This window comes from Squalius cephalus (assembly GCF_949319135.1).
Source record: "Squalius cephalus genome assembly, chromosome: 8".
In the NCBI taxonomy this organism is placed as follows: domain Eukaryota; kingdom Metazoa; phylum Chordata; class Actinopteri; order Cypriniformes; family Leuciscidae; genus Squalius; species Squalius cephalus.
In genome coordinates, this window is record NC_137129.1 from 4,097,067 (window position 1) to 4,105,128 (window position 8,062).

General features: G+C 35.6%; 2 protein-coding genes across 4 annotated transcripts in view; one reads left to right on the forward strand and one right to left on the reverse strand.

The window, feature by feature from the left end:
* Positions 1–3,718, reverse strand: part of ankib1a (ankyrin repeat and IBR domain containing 1a) — a 43,729-nt gene extending 40,011 nt beyond the window's left edge. For all 3 annotated transcript variants that reach the window (XR_013822034.1, XM_079879120.1, XM_079879119.1), the window contains exon 1: positions 3,502–3,718. The gene's annotated coding sequence lies outside the window, so the exon portion shown is untranslated. The remainder of the gene's footprint in view (positions 1–3,501) is intronic.
* The window catches only part of ppt1 (palmitoyl-protein thioesterase 1 (ceroid-lipofuscinosis, neuronal 1, infantile)), a 230,959-nt gene that overhangs the window by 125,949 nt on the left and 96,948 nt on the right, over positions 1–8,062 (forward strand). The gene's annotated exons all lie outside the window — the stretch shown is intronic.

The window sequence follows — 8,062 nt, forward strand, 5'->3', positions numbered from 1 at the left end:
GCTCTGTTTAGTTCCTGTCTCTATGAAGCCCCTCCTTCTGAAAAACACACTGTGCTCTGATTGGTCGGCTGGATCAGTGTGTTGTGATTGGTCAAGAACTTCAAGCATGTTTGGAAAAAGTCACACCCTTTCCCATAACCATGAGTTTCAACTTTCAACACACTACTAACTCACTCAACCAGGCCCCGCCCCTTTATTCTGCATATACCTTGGGCGGGAATTATTTAAATGAGGAATATTGTGATGCGTTCATTATTGGAAGAAAACTCAAGACTACAATGGAGGTGTTTCAGGGAGTTCAGAAACAGTGACACTAGGCTAGGCCTGGGCGATAAAACAATAACGATATGTATCGCGATAGACACGTAATCAATATCAATAAAAAATGCTTATTACGCTTAAATGCTTAAACACTTATATCGTGATACAGTTTTCAGCCATATCGCCCAGCCCTACACTAGGCGCGTTTCCATTACAGATTTGCGCAAAACTTTTGCGTTTTTTTTTTCTAAATGTCGACACAAAACTATTGTGAAATGACGGCGTTTCCATTAACCGATGTTATGCGACTAAAACTTCATTTTATGAAGTTCAATTATTCCCTTTGCGAAAATTACGTGTTTCCATTAAGCGTATTTTCAATTCGCAATTTCAATTTGCGCAATTTGAAGGGTAATGGAAACAGTGACACTAATAGAGAATAACTCTTGCTGGAGGGACTTTGTTTTGTAACTTTGCAGAGCTTTTTCATGTTCAAACAGCAACATTACACACTAAAGACAGATGAACATGTAAAAAAGCATAATAGGAGCCCTTTAACTTAAGCGCTGCATGAGATGGTCAAACATGTCTGTCTCGCACACGTTTACATAGAAAATCAAAATATACAAAAATGCGTTGTGTGTGAACATCCCCATATCAGCATTTCTGCTGGATCGCATTAAACCATAAAAACACTATTCGCTTCAGTTTTAAAGGTAACTCATATAAAGCTACTGTACTTGTGTGAGAAAAGTAAACAAGCCACTATCCAAACTCTCATAACGATCTTGTGGAAATCCCTAATGAAACAAAACCAGTCTGCTTCACACAACACACTCGTTTGCATATGACCACATTGTGCAAATAACAATCTTGCACAGATGCCCTTATCTGATCTTATCGTTACACTTTTTTTTTTCTAAACATGAACATCAGATAAAACTGCAGTACCTCTTTTTGAAAACGATAAAAAAAAAAACGTTCAAACCTTTTTAAAAGGTTGCATGACCTAAGGGATATATTGTTTCATCAGCAAAACAACCAGCATGCATCACGTCATGCTCTAATAAATCTACTTGAGAGGGTTGTGTGTGTGTGTGAGCAGAGAGTGGCAGCAGGTGCACCGATCGGGCATGAGCGAGTGGGAGCAACACGCTTTTTAGGTCATTCTGTCTGCTCTGTTGTTCTTTTCCCACAGCATTTCACGTAAACGTCTGTGGAGTTACACTAAAAAACAAAGCACATTTCACAACATTATAAACGCACTCTGTGGCTTGTGGTCCAGGAACGGCTCGTTTTCAGGTGGGACGTCTGAGAATGCAGAACAGATGAATTAAGAGCAGCACTTGGCAGGCACACAAAGAAAGGGAAACGTTTCTCTTCCCCCACACTACAGCTCAATCATTAAACATACTGGCTGCCCATTAATGGTAAAACTCCATTTGCATTCATTTTACAGGCAGTGGGCTACTTTCAAACAATGCAGGCTTTGTGTTAAAAGATGATCCTCAACTGTCGTTTGCACTTTTAACAATGTCTTTAACTCCAGGCTAATTAATAACCATGGCCGACAGGAACAGCATGCAGTAACCTGACATTTAAAGCGACAGTACCAAACCTGTACGAATGTCTTTTTTGCATTAAAGGAGAACTCCGGTCAATTTTAACATTGAGCTCATTTTTTTGTACATTTGGAGTGCTGTCAGAACAGAGAACAACGACAAAAATCGGTGTTGCCTACACCGTGTTATCCTCTTTTTAAAATTTGCACCCTGTTGACTTCAATGGGGCAAGTTTTAAACCTGCTTTTACCCTCTTAACATCCTTGATGTGTCATTACAAGTGCACAGGTCATGTGAGTGATTCCTTCGGAGTGAACACGGGTGAATCTGACTGCAGGAGATGTGAAAGATATGAATAAAAATGATGTTTATTCAGCCAGCGCTCATACCTGTATTTACTTCCTGTTTTCGGTCGAAGTCCATAGTAATCGATTGTCGAGTTCACGCGCATTGGTTTAGTACCTATGATCACGCGCGTGAACTCGACAATCGACTACTTTGGACTTTGACCGAAAACAGGATGTAAACACAGGTATGAGCGCTGGCTGAATAAACATAATTTTTATTCATATCTTTCACATCTACTGCAGTCAGACTCACCCGTGTTCACTCTGAAGGAATCACTCACATGACCTGTGCACTTGTAATGACACATCAAGGATGTTAAGAGGCTAAAAGCAGGTTTAAAACTTGCCCCATTGAAGTCAACAGGGTGCAAATTTTAAAAAGAGGATAACACGGTGTAGGCAACACCGATTTTTGTCGTTGTTCTCTGTATTGACAGCACTCCAAATGTACAAAAAAATTAGCTCAATGTTAAAATTGACCGGAGTTCTCCTTTAACGACCAAATTGGGAATGTCAGTCTTGATTTATACTTGCGTATATACTTAATAAAATACACTTATTATGTACTGGTCATTTTGATTACATTAAAATACTTACATTGCAGCTACACTGTTAACTTTAGGCCTAACCCACAAAACTCTAACCATACCTTAAACTTATTAGCAGTAAATGTGGGAATTTTCCAGAACGACATGTACTTACACAAGAAACCCATAGTCTTGTCTGTATTTAATGTTAGTCCACAGTACATAAGGTCTTTTCAATGAAAGCGAATGGTGACATGCTGAACAACATCTCCTTTGTGTTGTTCAGAAGAAAGAAAGTCATACGGGTTTAGACCAGCATGAAGGCTGAGTAAATAATGACATAATCTGTTCATAACCATACATAAACTGTTTATAGATTACTTCGTGGCTTTAAAAAGAAAGCAATTACTTACAATATCCCAACAGACACAAAAGCCTGAGTTTCATATAATCCTAATGTATGAAGATTAATGCTCCGTGAATTGCTTATGTGTGTACAGTGGTGGTGGAGTGGGTTTCTCGTGAAGCATTTGCAACAACTGTCTAAGGATTAAAGCAAAGCTCTGAAACTCTGGCTGTAGTTTATCAAGGATTGACAGATGATCAGCATCAGTTCATCAACACCGGTGTATGACTGACAGGACATATACACCAACAAACACATGTTTGATAAAGCACAGCTTTAATCTTATAGACTCTAAGCTGGTCAAGAGGAGATTTCAACAGCAAGGCGAGTTCACAAGAGCGATCAACACACAACTAACAATCACACACACACACACACACACACACACACACACGTACCTCATCACTGACGTATCCATGAAGCGTTGACACATCAAATGACCAGAGCAAGCGGCGTGTCAAAAGTTTATATCGAGATTGTTATCAGGCAGCAGACCTTCGATCATGTTAGCGATTATGTAAAAAGAAATGATAAAGAACTGTATAATCATAGGGGTGGTGCTCTTGGCTGTGTTTGCTGGTCATGCTCTCATTTCATAGGACAATAATCTGCGTCTCCTTCGCGGTGTTGACGGCAGATGAAGGAGCGAGTTTGAGAGCGACTTACCGCCACCTATCGCACAGGAGGAGCACAGGAAAAATTAAAACATAATATAATAAATAAAAGAAAAAATTATAATAAAATACGTATATAGGTTAATAAATATAGTTAAATAATTAATTAATTAAAAAAAACACAATTAAATGTGCTAGTTTATTCTGAAATAATTAAATAAATAACTGTAGCTATTTATTTTGTAACATTCCGTGAAAGCACATTTATTGTTTAATATATTTCACAATATTGTCGTTCTTTGGTCCTCCATAGATTTGGGCCTACATAATTGTTTTTTGTTTTTTATTAAATTTATAAGGCTACTGATATGACTGGCTTCTTCAACTCATGTGAGTGTATATGATTAAAAACATGTTTACTTTTACATTTATTTGTGTGTAAAACCTTTTTAAAGCAAAAAAAAAAAAAAAAAAAAAAAAAATACAGAGTTGACAACGTATGAGTGGAAATTATTAAATGAATTAATTAATAACTTGGAAAAAACACAATATGATTAATTTAGTCCTGAATTTATTTTATTTTTATTTATATATATTAATTATGCATGTATTATTATTTTATTTTTATTATTATTATTTTCTGGATTCATTTTTAACTTGTATAGACTGTGTCTATATTTATGTATTTAAAATTAAACATTGTAAGTTTATTAATTGAAGAGTTCAGATGCAAAAGCCTCTAAAGTGCCATCTGAAATTTTCTTCTAGAATGATCATTTTTATAAAGCTTGTATATTTAAGTTCAGTCATTTCACTTAAAAGACAATTAATAGGTAATTTGCATTGCCATTTAAGTGAAATTATTGAACTTAAATATACAAGCTTAATAAAAAATGACCATTCTAGAAGAAATTTTCAGATGGCACTTTAGAGGCTTTTGCATCTGAACTCTTCATTTATTTATTTTACGTGTATTTTGCATTGAATTTATTTTTTACTTTATTTTCATTCTATTTAACCATATGTTACATGGTAGGTATATTTTCATTGATTTTCACTTGAAATAAGCACAGTTTGCATTTTCATTCCTTGTTCACAGTGCAAAATAAATCATTAACTTTTTAGACTACTCAAACGCAGAACCAGTTGGAAATAAATGGGTAAAATAGCAGATTGAACATCATTGACTCATTTTTATAGCGCCACCTAAAGGAACATTTTATAGCGACTCCAAACTCAGTCTTTGCGCTCGAGTAATTTTGCGGAAATATGAATGAACTGAACCAATCTGGCTATTTTGTTATTTAGAGAGATGTTATGTAAATCCATTTATCAAATGATTTAGATCAAAAACAGTGCATTTCCCGTTAAATACAGGCTTGTTTTGATTTCTATTTCAAGCAGCGACCAAAACAGGTCACGTGTTGAGGACAGCAGTTCACTTTCTTTAGGGTTTTTACACATTTTGACCCACTTTGGACCTCATAATTAAAAGATAAACAGCGAATAAAAGTCTTGCTTTGGTTTATTACTGTAGGTTTTCGTTCTTGACTCAAGGCGTATAGGCCTATAGACCATTTCAAGGATGTAAACAATAACATTCCGTTGGAATGCTACTGCGCATGTCTGGCCCTGAAGCATTTCCGGTGGCGGCGTTTTTAAATCTCAGGTCTGTGAAAACAAGCGCGTAACTTTTACGTCTAGCGAAAAGGCAACAGTTAAAGTATTTCCAAAAACTGAAAATAAACGATGATTGGATTTACCGGACCCTTTAAATAAGACTTTGATGCGTATACTTTTTACACAGAACAACGTTTGCCTGAGTAACGTTAGTCCGATTGGGTGTTGCGGCTGCTTGCGTGTACACGAGAGATGCGATAAAAGTCTATCGCAGTCTGGAATCTGGACTTACAGAAAGGTTGGGAACATTCGTTCGTAAAATGTTGATGACATCTGTCTTGTGTTTGGTGAAGATGAAGCAAGTCAAACAGCGTCGAAAACGTACTTATCATGGTTTGTCTGAGGAGGTTACGAGTGGGCATTTCACTTGCATTTGCTGGCATATCTAACGTTATGCAAATATTCATATTAATTTGTACAGCGCTATTCAAAATACATATCGTTTCAGAGCAGCTTTAGAGAACATGCATGTATATTACAACGCTAAATGTACGCTAGTAAACGGACTTCAGTAAAAATTGCTTTAAGTTACGCCAGTACTCATTTCATTCGTTTCCAAATGCGTGCGAGAGGATTTAAATGTCCTATCTGAGCCCCTCATGTGGTCACAAATAAACAGAAGGTGAAAGCAATGTAATGCTGGCTGTCTTTTTTTTTTTTCTAATGCATAAACCTGTATTAGTCATTTAAGAGAAATGTATACGTGAAGATTAATAATTGTAAAATTAAGAATAAAACATACAGAATATTACACTTTTTAGGTCCTCCTTGAAGGGAAAATGTTATTTTATGGTATATGGTATACTATTTACTAGTATAGTCACATACAGATTTGCTAGCTGTGTGTGTTTATGTAGTCAACATTTAAAGTGGATCAAAAAAGTTAATCAAAAGTTGTCCTAAGACAAGAACGGGTATTGTTCAAAATGAATGTTAACTTTGATGAAAGGTTTTTATCCACTTCAAATGTTGACTACTGTATATATTTAAAAATACATAAACAAAAGAAACATCCTCTCACTTTTAACAGCTTTTATTTCCAGCAAATTTCTTAATGTGTAAATAAATACTTGTATGAACAATCTGCTTCACCAACTGAGACAACATAAAACACATTTCACAGACTTTTTTTGACAACAGAAATGGAGTTATGAGTCCCTGAAAAAAGCGGGTCAATATCAATCCTCAAGGTCTCGAACACATCTGGGGGTTCATATGTGTGCAGAATTATTGATTTTGCACGTTGATTTTCTGATTTTTCCAGACACATTTTTACCAATTCCAAACCACATTAATCTTAACTACAATTCATTTTGAATTTAATAATTTATAAGTGATATAGAATTGTTCATCAAGGCTGGAAATGAAAAAAACCTTATATTCAGATGTGCATAATTATTAGGCACGTTTTCTTTTGCAGTTAAAATAAGCCAAAAAAAAAAAAAAAAGAGAGGTAAAGAATACTAAAAAATGCCCCACACTTAAAAATCACAAGCTGAAGTGTAGTAAAATACATTAATTAATCTTCCAGAATCTGGCATTAAGTTTTAGGAGTTCATTTTTAAAAAATAACTCAAATAACACAAAACAGTGGAACAAGAGGATGTGATGCTGGTCCTTCAAGAGTCAGTCCCAATCTGTCTGTCCATAAAGCCTATAAAAACATCATCTTCATGTATTTGTGAGCTTCATGTAGCTTGTGAACCCAAGTCTCTGAGATCCTGATATCTTGCTCTTCTGGAGACTCCAGGTAAGTTGCAGTTCTGAAAAAAATGGTGGCGCTGGAGACTAAAGGGTTCCTGATGGTTTCCCACTTAATTATTTTGCAGTTAACATGTCTTTTCTTCTCCACCTGATTTTGTCTGACCCTGCTGACCCAATGAGGATTTCATTATATATCCCTTAAATATATTAAATACAAAATGAATAGTAGTAGTTATTAATCTTAATGTGGTTTTGAATTGGTAAAAATGTGACTGAAAAACAAAATATGATCAGAAAATCAAGGTGCCTAATAATTCTGCACACACTGTATGGTCACATGTGGTTTGGCTGTCGTTCCCTGTCTCCTTGTAGTAGTCTTGGACGTCTTGAATGACAAATGATGGCTTTCCTATTGAAGACAAAAGCAGAAAAACAATTATTAACTTAATCTGGTTAATGCACAATATTTAAGAACTAATGCTACTATTGTGTACTATAGTAAATGTTGGAATTAACATTAGCCAAGCTTACGTGATGAAAAATGTTTACCGTTACCTTTTGTAAACTACTGCAGCACACCATTCAGGTAACTGTTTACTTTGTATACATTCTGTAATGTGTTACTTACTGCAGTTGTAAACTAACTAGACAGCTAGCCAACAAATGTTAACTCCTACTTAATTACAGCCCACAAAACATTTAGGGGAAAAGACGGAAATAAAAGCTTAGCCTATTTTCACTAAATTACACGCGTCAAAATGCTAGGTTTATATGTAGGCTAAACAATAACGAACAGAGTTATCTTAAATTATGCTGCAGCATACATAAACAGTTAACGTAAAGAGTAGAGAGAGAATAAAGGTAAAGAGAACAGTTTTACTTACCAGAATCGAAATGTGTGCTGTATATTGCTAGTTGCGTTTCAGCCTTCTCGCTTCACTGATGCAATCCAGGCGCGTTT